This window comes from Meriones unguiculatus, chromosome 3, assembly GCF_030254825.1.
Source record: "Meriones unguiculatus strain TT.TT164.6M chromosome 3, Bangor_MerUng_6.1, whole genome shotgun sequence".
NCBI classification, from domain to species: domain Eukaryota; kingdom Metazoa; phylum Chordata; class Mammalia; order Rodentia; family Muridae; genus Meriones; species Meriones unguiculatus.
Genome location: NC_083351.1, coordinates 73,845,885 through 73,866,744, shown reverse-complemented (window position 1 = coordinate 73,866,744; position 20,860 = coordinate 73,845,885). Strand labels below are relative to the sequence as shown.

At 43.3% G+C, this 20,860-nt stretch overlaps 1 long non-coding RNA gene across 1 annotated transcript; it reads right to left on the bottom strand.

Moving 5' to 3' along the window:
- Positions 1 to 14,860: 14,860 nt before the first annotated feature.
- Positions 14,861 to 17,529, bottom strand: LOC132653091 (uncharacterized). The gene is made up of 2 exons (XR_009590759.1): positions 16,107 to 17,529; positions 14,861 to 15,435 (listed from the first exon to the last, which is right to left on the bottom strand). It is a non-coding gene; the product is annotated as an uncharacterized LOC132653091 (long non-coding RNA).
- Between the last annotated feature and the right edge of the window lie 3,331 nt (positions 17,530 to 20,860).

The following is a 20,860-nucleotide window of genomic DNA, read 5'->3' as shown; positions in this document are numbered from 1 at the left end:
ATGCACCACCACGCCTGGCTTGACAGCTCCTTTCTTAGGTTCAATAATTTGTTATAAAGGTCCATAGAGCCCAGGAAAACAGTGATATTTGCTGGCTTCTTACGAAGGACACAGTATAGGAACTCATGGTTTTTAAACTAGCAACATAGTTATTCTTAGCCTCATATCTTAGAGAATATTTCATTTCATAGGAACCCAACATGGTCAAAATATCCTGCTTCAAATATCATGTTTTTTCCATGACAGCAATGTAAAGAAACCCAACAAAGAATGTAAAGAAACTCCACACTGCAACTTTATTGTCTGTTAACATGCCTTCATTTAAGGCCACTTTTCCTGGACCAGTTTTACTAACTGTGTCTCTGTGGGATGCTCTGTAGGTTTTTGCACCACTGGTCAGTGTACCACTCTGAGACGTAAGAAACTCCTTTTTTTTTTTTTTTTTTTTTGCTAACTCCAGAGTACTGTGAAAGGGATGTTTCTGCTTGGTCTGTGCTTGCTTTCCCAAGATATGCACCAACTTAGGAAACAGTCTTGTATATGGTAAGAAATTCAGCTGTTTTCTTGGGGAAACTTTATGCTCAGCAACACACATTACCTTCCTTAAACCTGCTGCTCTAGAGAGAGGCTTGATCCTGAGCACTCCCACGATACTCTCACCACACCCCCACCCCACCCCACCCCCAAGTACTAAGACTTCAGGCAAGTGCTACTGTTATGCCCAAGTCTCCTAGACCCCAAAGACCACCAAGGAGCCGATTCTGATGCAAATGCAATAAGGTTTTTATTACAGACTTGAGCTTGGGCCCTTCACTAATGCAATGATTCTCCAGTGTAGAGCCCCAAGCTCAGGGAGAGAGGGGTTTTTATTTAGGGTTACAGCAAAGTTTGAGAGATTCCAGCTTAGCAGCTCTATGATTTATTGACATTTAGCAAATATTGGGTATCTGGAGGGCCAAACCGTAATTGTTTGTCTGGAGGAAATTGTTTGCTCGAAGGGCCAAACAGTAATTTTTTTTGTTTTTTTTTTAAAGATTTATTTACTATTTATAAAGTATTCTGCCTGCATGTGTGCCTGTGTACCAGATCTCACTATAGATGGTTGTGAGCCACCATGTGGTTGCTGGGAATTGAACTCAGGACCTTTGGAAGAAGAGCCAGTGCTCTTAACCTCTAAGCCATCTCTTACTCAAACTAAAGAACACCTGGATAAACTCCAGGTATTCACTGATTAGCCATTGCTAGGGGTGATGGTTAAATATTACCAGAAGTGGGTGGTCAAAGCACATTTTTGTGGGTTTTTCTTCTTTTAGAAATTGGAGTTTATGCCCAGGTCATTTACCCTTAAGATGGAGTTTCTTTTTCAGAAATGGAGTTACACAGGCCTCACACTACTATACTGGTTTTATGCTGTGCTTCAAATTGAACTCAGAGTTTTATGCTTGCTAAGGAGACATTCTACTAACTCAACTATATTTTCAGCCCATATCATTTATTTATTTGTTTAGCTGGAATGTCATTACTTAGCTCAAGTTGTCTTTAAACTCAGACTTTATGCCTCAACCTCCTAGGTACTAGGATTATAGACAAATGGCATTATGCCTGGCTCTACTTATCTTTAAATTTTCTTTAAAAACATTTGTTTGTGTAGGCTTTTTGACTGTTTTAAACCTACTTTATTTGGGGTTCCTTATGTCTCTTCCTTCCTTCTTCACCCAAACCCTTCTAATACCCTAACAACAGGCAGGAAAGAAAGAAGGTTAATAGCAACAAAGATGTGGACCTTTTTAGAAGCAGTTCCTTGGGGCACTCCAACTCTTTGTCCTCAGGGTATCAGCAGTCTAGACAAACAGCAAACCAGCAATCAAGCAATAACAAAAGTAGCAACAAGGTCCAGGAACAGCAGCTGTGGGGGTTCAGCAGAAAGGCCATATTCTGCAGAAACAGTAGGATTCAGCAGCACGAAGAGTTCTCCAGAGCTTTTGTCTCTAGAAGCAAAGTGATGAAACGCTATGTGATGCAAAGTGATCACTGTGGGTTCCTATTTATACCTCCTTAAAGTCTGCAGGAGGATGTTTTTCAGTGGGCCAAAACCACATCCCCCACATGAGACAGTTTCCTGTTGACAAGGATTACTTGCCCTCTCATGAGGCTGTTTATCAGCTGACAAAGATCACTTGCCTCTCACAAGGCTGTTATCAGCTATGAGCAAACACGTCCTAAAGCATTGGGGACTACAACAAAAACATATCCACACAACATAACCAAAACAACCACTACATGCTTGTTATTTATTTATTTAAAGAAAGTATGCATGTATGTGTGTGCCACCGTTCACATGAGGAGGTCAGAGGGCAATTTGAAGAAATCTAACTCAGGTTGTTGGTCTTGACTATAAGCACCCTTAAAGGTTGAGCTATCTCATCAGCCCTCTAGTTGTTAATTCTTTTAACTCAATTTTATTTTTTTAAAATTTTGTGTGCATTAGTGTTTTACCTGAATGTATGTTTGTGTGAGGGTATCGAACCCCCCCAGAACTTAAGTCACAGACAGTTGTGAACTGCTATGTGGATACTGGGAATTGAACCCAGGTCCTCTGGAAGCACAGTCAGTGCTCTTAACTGCTGAGCCATCTCTCCAGCTCTTGTATTTTCTTTTTCTTTCTTTCTTTCTTTCTTTCTTTCTTTCTTTCTTTCTTTCTTTCTTTCTCTCTCTCTCTCTTTCACTCTTTCTGTCTCTTTCCTTTCTTCTTTCCCTCCTTCATTCTTTCTTTTCTTTTTTCTTTTTTTTTTTTTTTGTTTTTTGAGACAGAGTTTCTCTGTATAGGCTTGGCTGTCCTGGAAATCACTTTGTAGACCAGGCTGGCCATGAACTCACAGAGATCTGCCTGTCTCAGCCTTCTGACCACTGATACTAAAGGCATCCAACACCATCACCTAGACCAAAACTTGTCATTTTTAAGATGAGAAAATATCCACTAGTTTTCAAAATGACTGGCTTTATTATAGTTATTCTATCTCTCAAATAGTAAGTTCCTCATAAGTTATGAAATTTGTCTTCTGACTCATCTATTCAGAGTGAGACCAAGAAAACAGACTATCTTAGTGGGCAAGAATAAGCAGTTACAGGGCAGAGATGTTTATTTAAATCTCACTTGCTACGAATTAGCAGGGCGTATACAGGCAAATGGCGTAAATTCTATGAACCCCAGTTTTATCGGTCATGGAGAACCTGCCCACCATTCATGTATTCTGAAGGTTAATTGAGTGTTTTACATGCAGAGTGCTGAGTGGAGTACTTAGTAAACAGCAAGCATTCAACCGCTGGTAGATATGGCAGCGTTTCCTTACAGAGTATCATTCTCCATTTGGTGATGAAAGACCAAAGAATTAAAAATTAGGTTGTTTTTTTTTTGGGGGGGGGTTATTGAATTAAAGTTTAAAGCACAACCTGAATGAAGGCCAGCCAGGTGGAAATATGTCCAGCCTGTGGGGAGGAACTAGCCTTACTGCATTCTTTTCTTGCCCACTAGAGATACAGTTGCTAGGAAACTGGCCCTGATGGCCAGGCCAGAACTGGTTTCAGACTTGGTGCCTAAAGCAAAACAGTCATTTCAAAATTCTCCCTTACCAATCGTGTAATGCCAAGGCTTGGAGCACCCTGCTTGCAGCTTTGCCCTTTAAAAACCTTGTTCCCCTAGACCCTCCCAATGTACTCTTCCTCTTCAACAGGGAGGTTGCTGCAACCCAGGCTCAAGTTTGTTTTAAATAAACCCTCATGTGTTTGCAGTGTAGTCAGTTCCTGGTGGTCTATGGGGGTCTCATAGACTGGGCATAACAGTGGGAGCCTGGGTAATCCCTAGGACATGGCTGTCATCTGATGTCCCTCCACACCAGTGCTGTTGGGTGTGTCACCGGGGCTGCCGGGTCCACTGGGCTGAATGCTACACTGGAGGCCCAGGCTTCCGGACAGAGGATGGAATCAAAGGCTCTGGATCTCAGGAACACCTAGAGTGCTGTAGAGCAAGGCCCATGTGCTAAGCCAGGGTGTGGAAAGAGTTTTCCACAGAGTGTTACAATTAATTATTTCTTTTACAATGAAATTGCCGAATGAAAAGCTTTGGTGTTCCATAGCCTGTGGCGATATCAAGTGCTATAGCTCCTTACTTGTCAGGGACCACCTGAGGGAACTCGCCAACTTCAGAGACCACCTGAAGGAGCTCACCAACTTGCCTCAACTTGCCTGTTCCTTTACCTGCAGTAAACATACTGCTTGGAGATGTCAGAGACCACCTGTAGAAACTCATCAACCTGCCTCAACTTGCCCGTTTCCTTACCTGCAGTAAACATACTGCTTGGTAACAGCAGAGATGTGCTCACAGAACCATGGCTTATCACAAGATGTTTCAGGCCCCTGGCCGAAAAGAATCTGTAATTTTTCACCCACCCTACTTCCTCATCCTGAACCCTATATAAAAGCTGATTCTGCTCAGTAAAGTTGGTCCTTGACAAGCACCTGTTTACTTGGACTCATTTCTTTCTCTCAGCCCATCTTTTCACAGGATCGGATTCTCTTCTATCCCCCGCTAATAACAGGCTCCGCTGGCCGGAGCACTTACTGTGCTAATCATGGCAGAGGCGGGAAACAGCCAGAAGGAAGGCTGGTGAGACACAAATCAATGGCTGCCAAGACAGTGAACAGAGGAAGCACACTGCAGCCAGCAGCATGTAGTTTGCTGATGGGCAGTCAATGCTTGTACTGACCAGGAGCTGGAGGCAGTTGGGCAGGACCCAGCCAGCCTAGCTGGAAGCCAAGCCCCAGAAGTTTCGTGGCAAATTTCCAGGGAGGAGGGTAGCCTCCTAGAATTATCCCCTAGAATAAATGATGAATTTCAGGCAGCTGGCCATGGTAAAAAGCTTGATGGTATCACACAGCACCCAGCATCCAGCATGCTTATTTGAAATAATGGGTTTATAAACCCATTATTGGGCAACGGGAGCGGGAGGAGTTTTGAAGAGTACCAGGGGTTTTGAAGGGTACCAGGGATGCTTGATTTACACGTAGTGGTACAGTGCCTCATTTTACATGCAGTAGCACGTGGGACGGACAGGGAGGAGTGGAGGGAAAGGAAACTGCAGTTGGGAGGTGTTGTTGACCCAGCCCACTCAGTCAGGTAGCATGAACCTATGAGAGGGAGTGAGGATTGAGAAAAGAAAAAGATAAGAGACAGAGATGGCGAGGTTCTCAGCAAATGTTGAGAAAAGTTTCTTTTGTTCCAGTCATCTCTTTATACCCAACAGCCCTTACATAAGGTTTCTGTAGGAGTACAATTAATATAGTAAATAAAGTATACACCAAGATGAAAAAAATGCAGAAGTGCATACAGAAAATTAACCAACTTTCTTATTGCAGTTCCTTATGATGCATCTTAAAGTCTATGGAGCATTTCATTTTGTACTTTCTCAGGTAACAAGAATAGGCCAAGAATCAATCTTCTCATGTGTAAAGGCAAGCCATTAATCAAGCCTTAAATAACTCATGTATTGTTTGAACAGCTTCCAACATGTTATAATATAGTAATAATCATGATAATAATAATAATAAATGCCTTTGCAGCTGGCACACTGAAGATCTGCATGCTGCTGCCTAGACCCTGAGTTTTAGTACTCAACACCAACACTGTAAGTATGGACAGGATAACTGTCATCAGTGGGAGCAGGTTTGTGCCTCACATCTATAAATAGAGCACTAAGCTGAAGTGGGAGAAAGTGTACAAGTTTCAGGTTAGCCTGAGATTCAGAGTGAGATTCTGTCAAAAAAACAAAACAAAAACAAAAACTAAAAACCAAAATTTATCAATTGAAAACAGTTGGGAGAGATAGGTAGAACACATATTTGCAGTCTTGGTGTTCAGGAAGCTGAATTAAAGTATATTCTGGGTAAAGAGTGAACGTCATCTCAAAATAAAACCAAACAAAATGAAAGCCATGGCAAACCAACAGTGGGAACTGGTGAGGGGAGGCTGAGTCAGTAGAAGAGCACCTGCCTACTATGTACAAGCCTCTCCATTTGATTTCCACTACTAGAGAAAAAAAATGTGTGTAGCAAAGATATATTCATATGATATTTATGGCACAAAAAAGATACATAGAATAATTGAAATAGCATAGGGGAACCAGAACTTGAATAGCTATGGCCACCCAATTTTTGACTATATAGCTATTCAATATATATATATTGGTAAAAGAAAGTCTCTCTAACAGCGGTGCTGAAAAAAAATAGCAAAAACAAAACAACTATTCACACACCAGATAATAAAATTAGATCCATATCTCTTACCTTGAACAAACATAAATTCATAATGAATCAAAAATCTTAATAAAAAATTGAAACACTGAAACTGTGCAACTGTACCCGCCTGCGGGACTAGTAATTCGTGGGGTCTTCGAAGAGGGCCAAGCCTGAAGAAAAACGGGCGAGAGAGAAGAACGGGACCAAGCAGTTTTCCTTGTCAAAGTCCCATTTATTGTGGGGCAAGGCTTTTGCTTTTAAGCTCAAAGAATAAGGAAGTAAAAAATTGGAGGGAGAAGGACGGGAGGCTATCTCGTGATTCCGGTCAGGTGGGGGAATCAGGTGGTGGGATCATGTGGGGGAGTCAGGTGGAGGAGTCAGATGGGGGAGTCAGGTGGGGGAGTCAGGTGGGGGGTGGTTCCTGGTCTCAAGAAGCAATCTATCCAGGTGGTCAAGGCTAATTGCAGCCTCCGGCGCCAGCATCCGTCATGACTACATGCCTGGGATTCTTGGTCTCCGGCATCTCCCCCTTTCTTGTAATAAAGAAAAATGGGTGAAGTATCTGTCTTAGGCTATATGATGAGCATCCAAGCCCAGCACCGTTATATGAGGTGATCCGCCTGTCTTAGGCTATGTGAGTTGGCTTCACACTTGGATTCACAATAATCCCGTCATCGGCTGTGGTCACAGCTATTGTGAGGTGACCAGCCTGTCTTAGGCTATGTGAATTGCCTCCAAGGTGTGGACTCACAATACTCCCGTCGCTGGCTGCGATCATAGCTTCGTAGGTGTGTCCCTGGGCTTGGCATCATAATTTCCCATCACTGATAGCTCCGCAGCCACTTAAAATATTTACCGGGGTGAGACTCTTTGGCTAGCAGGGTGAAGTCAAACGCTGTTGAGGTATCTTCCTCAGGCACATCAGGGGACTCGTGACTGCTATCGGTAACAGCCAGCTGGTGGTAATGAACTAATGCAGAGCCTTTGTTAAGCGTTTCCACCTGTTCTTTAACAAAAGAAGTTAGTCTTTTAAATGCCCAAGGTCCAAAGGAGAGGAGAAAAACAAGACCCACGAAAGGACCGAGGATAGAAGGAAGAAGGGTGGATAATAAAGGAGAAGTGGAAAACCAATTTTGATACCAGGACTCTTGTTTCTCTCTGTTCCGTTTTCATTCCTCCAAACTGGAGCGAACTTTATCGATACTGCTTTGCACTAAACCTGTTTTGTCAGTGTAAAAGCAGCATTCTTCCTTGAGCGCAGCGCAAAGTCCGCCTTCCTGGAGAAAAACCAAATCTAGACCGCGCCTGTTTTGTAAAACTACCTCAGGTAAGGACACCATAGAATTTTTTAGGTCCTGCAAGCCTTTTTGCAAATCTTGTAGGTCTTTGTCCACTGCCAGGGACAGTTGATTAAATTGTTGCTGGGAGGTAATTAGGGAGGCTATGCCTGTACCAGCTCCAGCGGCTCCAAGCCCTAGAATTACAGTTAGAGTAATGGCACTCAAGGGCTCGCGTTTAACTCAAGATGGATGTACCCCTTTTCCCCAAATCTGAAGGAATTCATCCTTAGAATGTATAGTCAGTCTTGGGAAAAGCCATACAAGGACACAATAATCTCTATGGACTAAAAAGGTGGAGCTTACAAGTTAGGGAGTAAGACCAGTGGAGCAGGCAAAATAAGTGCCATTAGGTGCAGCAATATATGTAAAGCTTGAATTTACAACAAGAGTAATATTGCAAGTTTCTTGTAGGGCCACCAGGGGAAGCATAAAAGGTCCCAATAGGCACTTCCAATTCCGGACACCTGTGTGACTGTAAGGCCGACCCCTTCTGGGTGCTGCCACCGTAAGGCATTAGGATCATTAGTTGTAATTACTTCTAAGGATAAGGCTAAGCCCTCGTAGAAGGGTGGCCGTGGTGAGTAACAAACCCAGCATTCCTGAAAATCAATGATGTTGGTTTGATGTATGGCCTCTATAGAAGCATTAATCATAGATAAGATAAGACCTGCAGACGAGGGTGGCCCTGCAGGCAATGTGGGCTGGAATGGAGTGCGCCCGGTGATGGCACTCGGGGTCCAGGAAGTAGGAAATGTTTTTGCCTGAGTCTTTCCTATTTGATTTTTTGAGGGTTGATGCAAAATAGGATTTGGTCCTATTGCAACCTTTGGGTATTGAGGAGGTGTCTTAAGTAATTTAATTTTAAAGGTGAGACCAGGATCTTTTCCAATAGTATATAGTCTAAGACCCCAGTCATATCCTCGAAGGTTTTCCCATTGAGCTTTTTTGCCTGCCTCAGTGAAGGAAATTAGAATGGGGTTACACCACTGTTTTTTGCATAGCTCGAGCAAACGATCAGCAGGGTCTTTTCTTCTTACAGTAATATTATCCCAAGAGGAGGAAGGTTCCCAATAGGTATCTCCCGTGGTTTCACAGCCCAGGAGGCACAGAAATAGTCCAAATTGAGGCCACAGCTAGAAAGGGACCTGCTTCTGTGGGTGGGCCCTGGGCAAACATAGATAGGTTCCAAGGACAGGAAGGATCTAGCCAAGAAATTATCGCATCCTGGTTGAGAATGGAGGGGGCCTACATTTAAAGGCTTAGGTTGAGGCATGTAATGCGTAGGTGTACCCCAGGCCTCGTTGGCACTAAGCGCAAGGGTGCATAAATCAACCTCCAGAGTGGGCCAGGGTATTTGGTAACTCACCTGGGAAGTGGTGTTGACAACATCACCTGTTTCATTAATGACTTGCCAAGTATAATTGAATACTTGATAAGCTGACTTGCTGGAGTCAATCAGAGGTTCTATGGCGGCTATCATTATGAATAACAGTCCAGTGGTCTTCATTTTTTTTTTTTTTTTTTTTTTTTGCTGTAATTAAACACAAGCAGAAATATTCTCAGGGATTTCCCTGGGTGGGTTATATGGTTTTATTAACCTTTCAGGTAGCCATCTGGCATTACTGGCATTACCGGCTTGTGTATCATAGACACAGGCGTGTCCCTTACCCCAGATAAGTACGGGGTCAGGCCCCTGCCATTTAGATGTTAAGGGATCTTTCCAAAGCACTTGTGCATAATTATTGGTAGTGGTAGGGTGCCATAAGCGATCTGCAGCAGATCTCCCTTCTTGATCCAGTGTAAGAAAATTTATTACAAAAAGTGCATGATTAAGCAAGTTTTTATAATTTCCTATGAGAGGGTAAATCATTCCCCCATTTGACTAATTTAATTATTGTATTTTTAAGCATTTGATGGGCTCTTTCCACAATACCCTGCCCCTGTGGGTTATAGGGGATGCCCGTGACATGTCTGATGCCCAATTGCAGGCAAAACTGTTTAAAGGCGCTGCTTGCATATCCAGGCCCATTGTCTGTTTTTATCGTTTTGGGTTGAGGAAGAACCGTTAGGCACGCCAAGACATGATTAATAACATTTTTTGTAGCTTCTCCAGCCTGAGGAGTAACAAATATGAACCCACTATAGGTATCAACAGTGACATGAATATATTTTAGTTTGCCAAAGGCAGTTATGTGAGTAACGTCCATCTGCCATAATTCTCCAGGGATAAGCCCACGGGGATTTATTCCCAAGTGGACCTCAGGCAGGAAGGTTACACATCCTTTGCATTGACGAACTATTTGTCTAGCTTGTTCTCTAGTAATTTTAAATTTTTGTCTGAGTGTTTGAGAATTTAAATGGTGTAGTTTATGGGCTAGCTGCGCCTGCCGCAAGGGTTCAGGAAGTCCGGTGCCAAGGTCTTGTGTCAGGCCTATAAGTTGTGTTGCCTGATCCACCAACCTATTACCTTGGGCCAGAGGTCCTGGCAGTTCCGAATGTGCCCTTATGTGTCCAATAAAGAAGGGTTGGACACGATTATGAATAAGGCATTGGAGGGTGGAAAATAAGGGAGCTGCATTGGTTGTGGGTTTTATATACGGGGCTGTTTCTAAGAGGGGAACAGAATAGGCAAGATAGGAACTATCAGTATACAAATTAAAAGGGGAATTTGGTAAGACTTTAAAAACCTCGATAATGGCTTGTAACTCAACCAACGGGGCTGAGAAATGTGAGGTAGGCAACTGTGTAATTTTGCCATTAATGGAATAAGCGGCTTGGCCATTAGAGGAGCCGTCAGTAAAAACCAAGTTAACATTAGGAATTGGGTAACGTTTGGTGACCTTAGGAAAAATGATGGGTGTCTTATATAAAAATTGAATTAGCTTATCTGGTGGGTAATGATTATCAATTTTTCCCTGAAAGGACACACAGCTTATAGCCCACTGATCATCATTTTGTATTAACCAAGAAACTTGGGAAGAGCTATATGGAATGATTAATATATCAGGATCTTTTCCGAAAAGTTTGTGGGATTGTTCCCTCCCTAGCCATATTATTTGGGCCACTAACGAGGGGTAGGTGGGAAGAACTTTTGGGGATGTGGCGGATAGGTGGACCCAAAAAAGCGGGCTGTCCTGCCAAAAAACTGCAGTAGGGGAAAAAGCCGTAGGGAACACAATAAACTTTAAAGGCTTAATGGAAGAAAAATAAGTGACAAACTGGTCAGCAATGGCAGCCTCCACTAGGGTTAACGCATGAAGGGCCTCTTTGGTAAATTGGCGGGGAGATGAGGGGTCGGTATTTCCCTTAAGGATATCAAAGAGAGGTTTTAGCTCTCCAGTGGTTAATTTTAAGTAGGGATGTAGCCAATTGACTTTACCTAAAAACCGTTGAAAATCATTTAAGGTGTGAAGGGAATCCTTTCTTATTTGTATTTTTTGAGAAACAACTCAATGAGGGAATAGCTCGAATCCTAAAAATAAGTAGGGGGGTTTTAATTGGACCTTATCGGGAGAAATTTGAAGGCCTCTTTGCTGAAGGGCTTGTATAAGCTGTTGTGAAACAGTATGAAGATGAGAAGCATCAGGGCCTGCCAGCAGTATATCATCCATATAATGAACAATATAGAGGGAAGGCCAGTGAAGGCGAAACAGGTCTATAGTCTGAGCAACATACTTTTGACAAAGAGTGGGACTATTGGCCATGTCCTGTGGCAACACCCTCCATTGAAAACGGGGCATAGGTCCAATAAAATTAACAACGGGGAGGCTAAAGGCAAAGTGTTTACAGTCCTCTGGGTGGAGGGGAATAGAAAAAAAGCAATCCTTAAGGTCTATAACTATTTTATAAAATCCCTTAGGAATAGTAATTGGGGAGGGCAAGCCTGGCTGTAAGGCCCCCATGGGGACCATGGTCTTATTAATTTCCCTAAGATCTTGCAAAAGTCTCCATTTTCCTGACTTTTTTTGTATAACAAAAATGGGCGTATTCCAAGGGGAAGTGGATGGCTCGATATGTCCAGCGACCAACTGTTCCTGCACCAACTGTGTGGTCGCTGATAATTTAACCGACGAAAGGGGCCATTGATCCACCCATACAGGAGAATCAGTCTTCCAAGTAATTTTATCTGCCTGTAGTGCAGGGGGTGTGATGGCCCTTAGGAAAAATGTTGATAACCTAACCCCGAACGATCAGCTTTTTGTGGTGGAATAATAGGTTGAGTAATGCCTTGATTGCTTTTTCCCAATCCTTTACCTGGTATAAAACCCTGATGGAGCATCTGGCTGGTGACCTTTTCATTAGGGCTACACATAATTATTTTCATTTGATTGAGGAGGTCACGCCCCCACAAATTTATAGGCAGTTTATCAATTATAAATGGGTGGACTGTTCCTGAATTTCCCTCTTGATCTTCCCAAGTTAAAATTTTGGAACTTTTCAAGGTGTTTTTGGACTGGCCAATGCCTTGCAGATGAGTTAAGGAAGTCTGGAGGGGCCAGGCCGAGGGCCAATGGTCCCGTGAAATTATAGTGGCATCAGCTCCTGTATCTATAATACCCGTAAACCATTTTTTGTCCAATTGAAGACACAAGGTGGGCCGGTCACGGGTAATAGCCTGGACCCAATAAATATCAGAATGACCTGGCTTAGTATCTCCCTGAGGCCCATGAAGGGCTGGGCGGTCAGTCTGCAAAGGAAGAGGGAGGGCCTGAGCCATTCTTTGTCCTCTAGCAATAGAAATGGGTCCCAGGGTGGAGCTGGCTAAAACTTTTATTTCCCCAGTATAATCATTATCAACCACTGAGGGGTGAATAGTAAGCCCTTTTAGAATAGAGGATGCCCTTCCCAAAATCAGAAAAAACATACCAGAGGGAGGGGGCCCGGAGACCCCTGTGGGGAGGATATAAACCCCGTCTTCTGGTTTTAATATTGTATCGGTGGAGGCACACAGGTCCAACCCTGCACTTCCTGCGGTGGCTTGGTAGAGTTGGGAGGGTTGATGTGGCTCGAAGAGGAGCCCTGAACCTACTCTAGATTGGTCCCCGAAGCTGGTTGGAATGGGATAGGTCTTGGGGCCCAGGGCTGGCCCCTCCATCCGTTTCCCTGATAAGAGGGCAGGAAGGGTAAGGGATTGCCCATTGCGTCTGTTTTGGAGCGGCACCAATTAGCCCAATGTTTACCTCGTTTGCAACGAGGGCAAATGGTGGCAGGGATAGCACCCCCCGGAGTCGTGGGGTGATTATTAGGAGATGCGCCGATCGGCCCTGCAGCATTGGCTATCTTTGGGCATTGTTTGACAAAATGACCTGGCTGGCCACATTTAAAGCAGCCCCTGGTAGGGTTAACTGCTTGTACAATAGGTTGTATAGCAGCCCCTATAGCCATATTGATACTCTGGGAGATTTTATGGGAAAGGGGATCCACTTCAGAGCAAAGTCTTATGAAGTCATCAAGACTTTTATTTTTAGTATGTCCCCTAAGAACGGCCTTACAGGCAGTGTTAGCATTTTCAAAGGCCAATTGCTTGATAAATTTACTATCGCTTTTGGATCCCAAAATTCGTTCAGCAGCTTCTAAAAGCCTTCCCACAAAATCAGAATATGGTTCTTGGGGTCCTTGTAAAATTTTTGCCAATGGTGTGGTGAGGGATCCTTTAGAGGGAATTATTTTCCATGCTCTTATGGCAGCATCTTTTACCTGGGCTAGCAAACCAATGGGCAATTTTGATTGTCTACTTTCTGCCAGATAATCTCCCTGACCTGTTAATTTATCAAAGGTCCAATCACCTTTGGACTTAGCCTGATTTAGTCGGGCATGGGTCTGGCAGCAATCAAAGAAGTCTGCCTTCCATGTCAGAAATTGTCCCCTGGTCAACACAGCCTGGGTTACTCTAAACCATTCGGCTGGTGTAAGGTATCCCTCCCCAGAGAGACTTTCCAGAAGTGACAGGGTAAACGGGGCATTTGGGCCATAATCTCTCACCGCACTGTTTAAGTCTCTAAGGGTCTTAAACTTGAAAGGTTTGAATTCGGTGTCGAGGACGACCTTTAGAGGCCTAACAGTAAGTTTAGTACTAGGGGCTCGGTGAAGTTCCTGAAATTCCTCCTCCTCATCAGCAGGTAGGGGGGTGTTTAAAGCTCCCAGTGGGACACTGACTGTTTCATTTTCTTCCTCCTCGTTTATCTCTTGATTAGAATCTATCTTATTCTCCGGTCTTCTTCCCTGTTCTCATCGGCCAAAAGGACCCGATGGCGTGTTAAAACAGGAAGAGTCAGGGGGGCTAAATTTTTACTTTTGGAAATAGGTTTGGGTTTAAGTTTTCTAGGGGAGTTATCAGCGGGTTGCTTAACAAATAGGGACCTTTGGAAAGCCTCCTGGACTGCTGTAAGTTGTTGTGAAAGGTCAGCGTATTCTCGCTGTAGGGTGAGGACATCACGGAGGTCAATGACCTGTTTGCTAAGATCCTCTTTAGCCTTTAATAAGAGGGAGGAATATTGAGGCGAGGGGAGGAGGGCAGGCAAGGAAAGAGGGGCATAGGGCGGTAGGGCGCTGCCAAGTGTAGGCGGCCACTCAGTGTTGTGGTATCTGGCAGCCTCTTCCTCCAGTTCGTCCTCCACCGAGGGGTCTAATTGGTCAGGGTTTACTTTAGGAAAAACAGGGAAAACTAGGGAATTAGCAGTAGTAACGGGGGAATCACTATTTTCTTTAGGGAAGGGAGGGTATAAGGTTTGAGGTTGCTTAGGGTGGGCTCCTAGTTGAGTGTCCTATTCCTCTGGAGTGGGTATGGGGATAGCAACAGAAGGACACGGTAAAGGGGGACGGTTATCTTGGCTGGAGGGCCTCTGGGAACAGACCGAAGAACTTCGGGAAAGTGGTTTAATAAAGTTTTTGGCCAAGGTGACAATCCCTCTCGATAGGGAGGTTGGGGATTGTATGATATCTCTAATAAGATTCCAATAAGAAAAAACTTGCACGGGACCTGGTCTGGGCCCCCATTCTCTAAGGTCTTCCAGAGGGCAGCTCCGACCTGATCCCACCTTTTTGCATTAATCTCTGGCCCATCAATAACAAACCATGGACAAATTTCTGACACAAAAATGAAGAACTTAATTAAATCCTTTTTCTTAACTCTAATTCCTCTCTCCCTGAGCGATGTCTTGAGGTCACGAATAAAAACAGCCTCCTTAGACAACTGTTGGCCCATTTTTATGGGATGGAGAAAGACTCACCCAACGTATCTTTTTCCCGTGAGTGGCAGGAACGTAGTCTTTACGAGTCGCGAGCGGCCGATCTTACTTTCGGTTCGTTGCGGCGTTTTTTGAGCGATCCGGATCAATCCATGAGGACCTCCATCCGGCAGTGGTCCGTGCTTCGTGCCCCACGTTGGGCGCCACTTTTACCCGCCTGCGGGACTAGTAATTCGTGGGGTCTTCAAAGAGGGCAAAGCCTGAAGAAAAACGGGCGAGAGAGAAGAACGGGACCAAGCAGTTTTCCTTGTCAAAGTCCCATTTATTGTGGGGCAAGGCTTTTGCTTTTAAGCTCAAAGAATAAGGAAGTAAAAAATTGGAGGGAGAAGGACGGGAGGCTATCTCGTGATTCCGGTCAGGTGGGGGAATCAGGTGGTGGGATCATGTGGGGGAGTCAGGTGGAGGAGTCAGATGGGGGAGTCAGGTGGGGGGTGGTTCCTGGTCTCAAGAAGCAATCTATCCAGGTGGTCAAGGCTAATTGCAGCCTCCAGTGCCAGCATCCGTCGTGACTACATGCCTGGGATTCTTGGTCTCCGGCATGCAACTAGAGGGAAAAACTTCAAAACACAGGTATATGTAAGAACTTTCTGAATAAGACTTTAGTAGCACAGGTGATAACCCCAAAGAATTGACACGTGGGGTTACATTAAAGAGTTAGTGTACAGTATAGGAAATTATCAACAGAGTGAAGAGACCTGTACAGAGAGAAAAATCTGTGTAAGCTATACTGCACAGAAAGGGTTAATATGCATATATATATTAGAATATATAGGGTACATAAAGAATAGATCCAAAGCTGAGAGCTGTGGCACATGCCTATAATCCTAGCACTTGGGGAGGCAGAGGCAGGTGGAGCTCTATGAGTTCGAGGCCAGTCTGCACAGAGTAAGTCCAGGATAGCTAAGGCTACATAGAAAAATCCTGTCAAGAAAGAAAGAAAGAAAGAAAGAAAGAAAGAAAGAAAGAAAGAAAGAAAGAAGAGAGAGAGAGAGAGAGAGAGAGAGAGAGAGAAAGAAAGAAAGAAAGAAAGAGAAAGAGAATAGATCTAGAATATATAAAGAACTGCAAAAATTAAACACAAATGGGTTCATGAATTGAACAGGTCTCAAAAAAAGAAACACAACCCAAGTGTGGTGATTGTCACTCCTTCAATCCTAGAACTCAGAAGGTGGAGGCAGGAGGAACAGAAGTTAAGAGCTTGTCTCAAACTGGGGGTGATGGTACATACCTTTTGATCTCAGCACTCTGGAGACAAAGGCAGGCAGATCTCTGTGAGTTCATGACCAGCCTGGTCTACAGCGCTAGTTCTAGGACATCCAGAGCTACATAAAGGGACTCTGTCTCAGAAAAAAAAATCTCCAAAATAAAACAAATAAATTATTAATAAATATTTTGAAAAGTTTTCAATACCCATACCCATCAAGGAAATAAAAATTAAAAGTACTTTGAAATTCCATTCCATCCCAGTCAGAATGACTCTGATATCAATAAAATGAAGGACAATAAATGCTGGTGAGTTTATAGGGAAATAATAATATTTACTACTGGTGGAAATACAAAGCAGTATAGACTCCATGGATATCAGTACGGTTTTTCAAAACACTAAAATATAGAACTGTTATGCAACCCAGCTATACCATTCTTGGAGATTCTCTCTCTCTCTCTCTCTCTCTCTCTCTCTCTCTCTCTCTGGGGATTCTATGTTAACACACCATAGAATTACTTACACGCCCATATTTTATTGGGACACTATTGATAATATCCAGAAATGGAACAAAGAACAACCTAGATGTTCATCACAGATAAATGGATAAGAAAATGTGATACATCAATAAACATAAAACTTTTTATTTAGCAATAAAGAAAAAGCAAATAATGCTATTTTCAGGAAAATTGATGGAATTGACTCTAATTTTTATGTATGTGTTTTGGGGGGGGTAGGTATGGTCATGGAACTAGAAAGGTGACCATGAAAAAGAAAGAAGAAATAACACACACACACACACACACAATCACTTTGTATGCTACTTAAAAAATTGATAATAATTTTCAAAAGAGGATGGGAATGGGATTAGATTACTTTTTACCTAACATGCTTGAGGCTCTGGGTTTGACAGACACATTCCTGTGATGCTGAGGAAGACAGAACCTGACCTCTCTGAGATGACAGGGGAACCCACCAAGGATAAGGCAGAATGTGCACTCACTATCAGGTAGAAATCATGGTAGTACAACATCTAGCAGTTTAACACAGAAGGATGTAGAATACAGCCGGGTCCTGGCCCATGGTCTAGACAGCAGGTTCTGTGAGGACCTGGAGGCACTAACAAGGAATAAAGCCCACGGAGGGCTCTGGAACTTCAGGATAGTTCTAGTTTCATTTCTGTTTCTGTGATAAAATATCTTGACAAAAAACAGCAAAAGGGAAAAGTGAGTTTATTAAGCTTATTGTTCCAGGACACAGTCCATTATTGCTGGAAAGCCAAGGCAGGAAGTCAAAGCATCATGTATTAGTTACTTTTCTTTTGCTCTGATAAAATACCACGACCAAGGCAACTTATAGAAGAGAAGGCTTATTTGGTACAAGGTGTAGCAGAGAGAGTGAACTGGAAGTTGATTGGGGCTATGCAACCTAAAAGCCCGCACAAAATAAGATACTTCCTTCAGCAAGGGTACATTACCTGAATATCCCCCGAACATCACCAGCAGCTGGGAATCAAGTGTTCAAATACCCACTCCTGTGGGGGACATTTCTCATTCAAAGCACCATATATCATATCCACAGTCAAGAACAGATAGAGAGAACAAACACGTCATTTATTGCTTGCTTAGTAATCATTTAGCTTCCTCTATTCTTATATCATCTAGAGCCCAGCTCTGAAAATGGTGTCAGCCACATTTAGGGTTGGTCTTTATACACCAATTAACAATCAAGAAAACCACCCAGAACTGGCTGCTCTTACAGAGGACCTGGATTCCACTTGCAGTACTCACATGGCACCTCACAACTCATCTATAACTCCAGTTCCAGGGTATCAGGAGGCACTAGGTATGCAAATGGTGTGGAGACACATGCAGGCAAAACACCCACACCACATAGACTACAATAAAGAAAAAGACAACTTCCCACAGACAAGACAACCTGCTCTACATAACTCATCAAGACTCCTTTGACAGATAATTCTAAGTTGTGTCAAGTTAAGTCAAACTAACTAGCACAGGAGTCCTCATGTCTGAAACCAGAATACCAAGAGCAGTAGCTACAGTAAGTGTGTCCAAGAACAAATGATTCTGTAGGTTGGCCCTTTCTCTTTATAAATAGGCTATATACCTAAAAGTTAATAAATAAAATAAAACACAGTCTCAAGGACTCAAAGAGGATATAGATTTAGTATATAGAATATAGAACAAGATAATATCGTTCTTACTCATGACTACTACCTATTTTGCCTCATGAAGTTTGAAGAAAATGTGAGCAAGCACAAATAGATTGACTCTGGGTGAAGGCAGTCAAGCACCCCACCTCTAGGTTTCAATCTAGGTTTTAAAGAACCACACAAAAGTGGCATTTTGCCAAAGATGATTCATAGTTATATAACCAGGATTACATCACTGTTTATTTGTATGAGCTGCTTACTCATGGTTCCCTAGATATCCGGTGTTCTCTATCTTAGCTCATTCCGAATATCTTTGCTGGCACCAGTGTGTCTGGATATTAATTGGCCCTTAGGGCCTTTGTTCCACTCAGATGGCCTTTCTGTGCCTGTAGCAAAGTCAACTTATCTGAAAGATTCTAAACCTTTGACGTCCCAGCCCCCTTTCACATAGGGGTTAATGCCTGCCCAAATTCTGAAGCATTGCTTACCAAAGTTTGGATTTCACAGAAGAGTACTAACACTTTATGTGTTGCTATAATTATTTGCCATGGATTGGGTAGTGTATTATGAATAAAGCTTTATTTGGCTCATAGGTTTTTGTTGTTGTTGTTGTGTTTTTTTTTTGTTGTTTGTTTTTTTTTTTTTTGAGACAGTGTTTCTCTATGTAGTTATGGTTGTCCTGGACTCACTTTGTAGACCAGGCTGGCATCAATGTCACAGAAATCTGTCTACCTCTGCCTCCCTGAGTGCTGGACTATAGGCATGCACCACTGAACCCAGCTTTGGCTTATAGGTTTTTATAGGCTAGGAATTCAAGATTGGGTGGCCATATCTGGTAAGGTTCACTTTATAGGCAGGAACTCTCTTTGTTGTGCCTGATTGACGAGACCTCAAAAGACCACCAGGAGTAGAGTCTGTTACAAAACACATGAGGATCTTTTTATTACAAGCTGTAGCTTGGGCTTCTACCCTCACAGCCTGAGCAGTTGAGAGCAAAGGGCCTTGTGCTCAGGTTAGGTGGTTGATTTAAAGAGTCCGGTGCCTCCTAGCATGCCCAAAGCAGGGGATTCCTGCCTGGCAAGCGTCTATTAATTGAAACACAAAAGGAGAACAGGGGATGTTGCATTTTGAAGTGATTGGCTATAGGAAGGCCCCCAAACCATTAACGGTCTGGCTTCCCTTGTTTGGCTGTCCTAGGGGAGAGGGGCGCTCTGGGCTGGTTTCCTAGCAACTGTATCTCTAGTGGCAGGAAAGAATGCAGTAAAGCTGGTTCCTTACCACAGGTGGCTCGACATGTCTCCACCTGTCTGGGCTTTGTTCAGTCTTATGCTTTAAACTTTGAATGAATACCCCCCCCCCCAAAAAAAAACCCTAATTTTTAATTTTTTGGTCTCTCACCTTCAGAGTCCCCAAATGTTACAGGCCATCATATCATCATGTGTCGAGACAGAACATTTTGACTCAGGTATCTCTGTGTAGCCTTGCTTGTCCTGGACTTTCTCTGCAGACCAGGCCGGCCTTGAACTCACAGAGATCCACCTACCTCTGCCTTCCTGAGTGCTGAAATTAAAGGTGTACATCCTCCCCTCTTTTAAAGATTTTTTTGAGACAGGGTTCTACTGTCTGTAGTCCTATAAAACTGGCTGGCCTAAAACTCACAGAGATCTGCCTGCCTCTCTTGCCTACTGGTATTAAGGGCATGTACCAAGCCCAGCTGGAATCTCCTTTTTATATAAAGAATGAAGACACCGTTTGTGGTAGTTTGCATGAGAATGGCTAAAACAGGCATTGGTTCCTGGAAGTGGACTATTGCTGTGACATGCCTGTGACCTTGCTGTTGTTTGAAGAAATGTGAATGACTGGGATTTTGGATTAACAAAGCAGTTGAACACTGTAAGCAGTGCTTAATGGGCCATCCTGGTAGCAACTTGGAAGACAAAGGTGCTGAGATCCTGATAGACAAAAGAATTAAAAATTAGTTTTTTGAGTTAATGGTCTAAAGTTTAAAACACAAGCCTGAACAAAGGCCAGACAGATGGAAACATGTCCAGCCACCTGCCAGGAGGAACCAGCTTTATTGCATTCTTTTCCTACCCACTAGAGATACAGTTGCTAGGAAACTGACCCAGAGTGTCCCTCTCCCCTAGGACAGCCAAACAAGGGAAGCCAGACGTTAATGGATTTGGGGCCTTCCTATAACCAATCAGTTTAAAATGCAACATCCTCTTTTGTGTTTCAACCAATAGAAACTTGCCAGGCTGGAATTCCCCTGCTTTGGGAGCCCTGAGAGAGACTGGGACCTTTAAATAACCAACCTAACCTGAGCTTGGGACTCTACTTTCAACTGCTGCATCCATTAGAGTGTGAGCCCACGTTCTAGCTTGTAATAAAAAGATCCTCATGTGTTTTGCAATGAACTCAACTCCTGGGGGTCTTTTGGAGTTTTGTGAATCAGGCACAATAATCTATGTAACTATGGAGATTCAGCTCAAGAAGTTTGTGTAGAGAGCTGCTGAACTATAGTTATGCTATTGTGTAAAGTATCAGTAAGAATACTTTAAGTAGTAAACTAAGTGACCTGGTTTCAGGGCAGCTAGACCAGCCA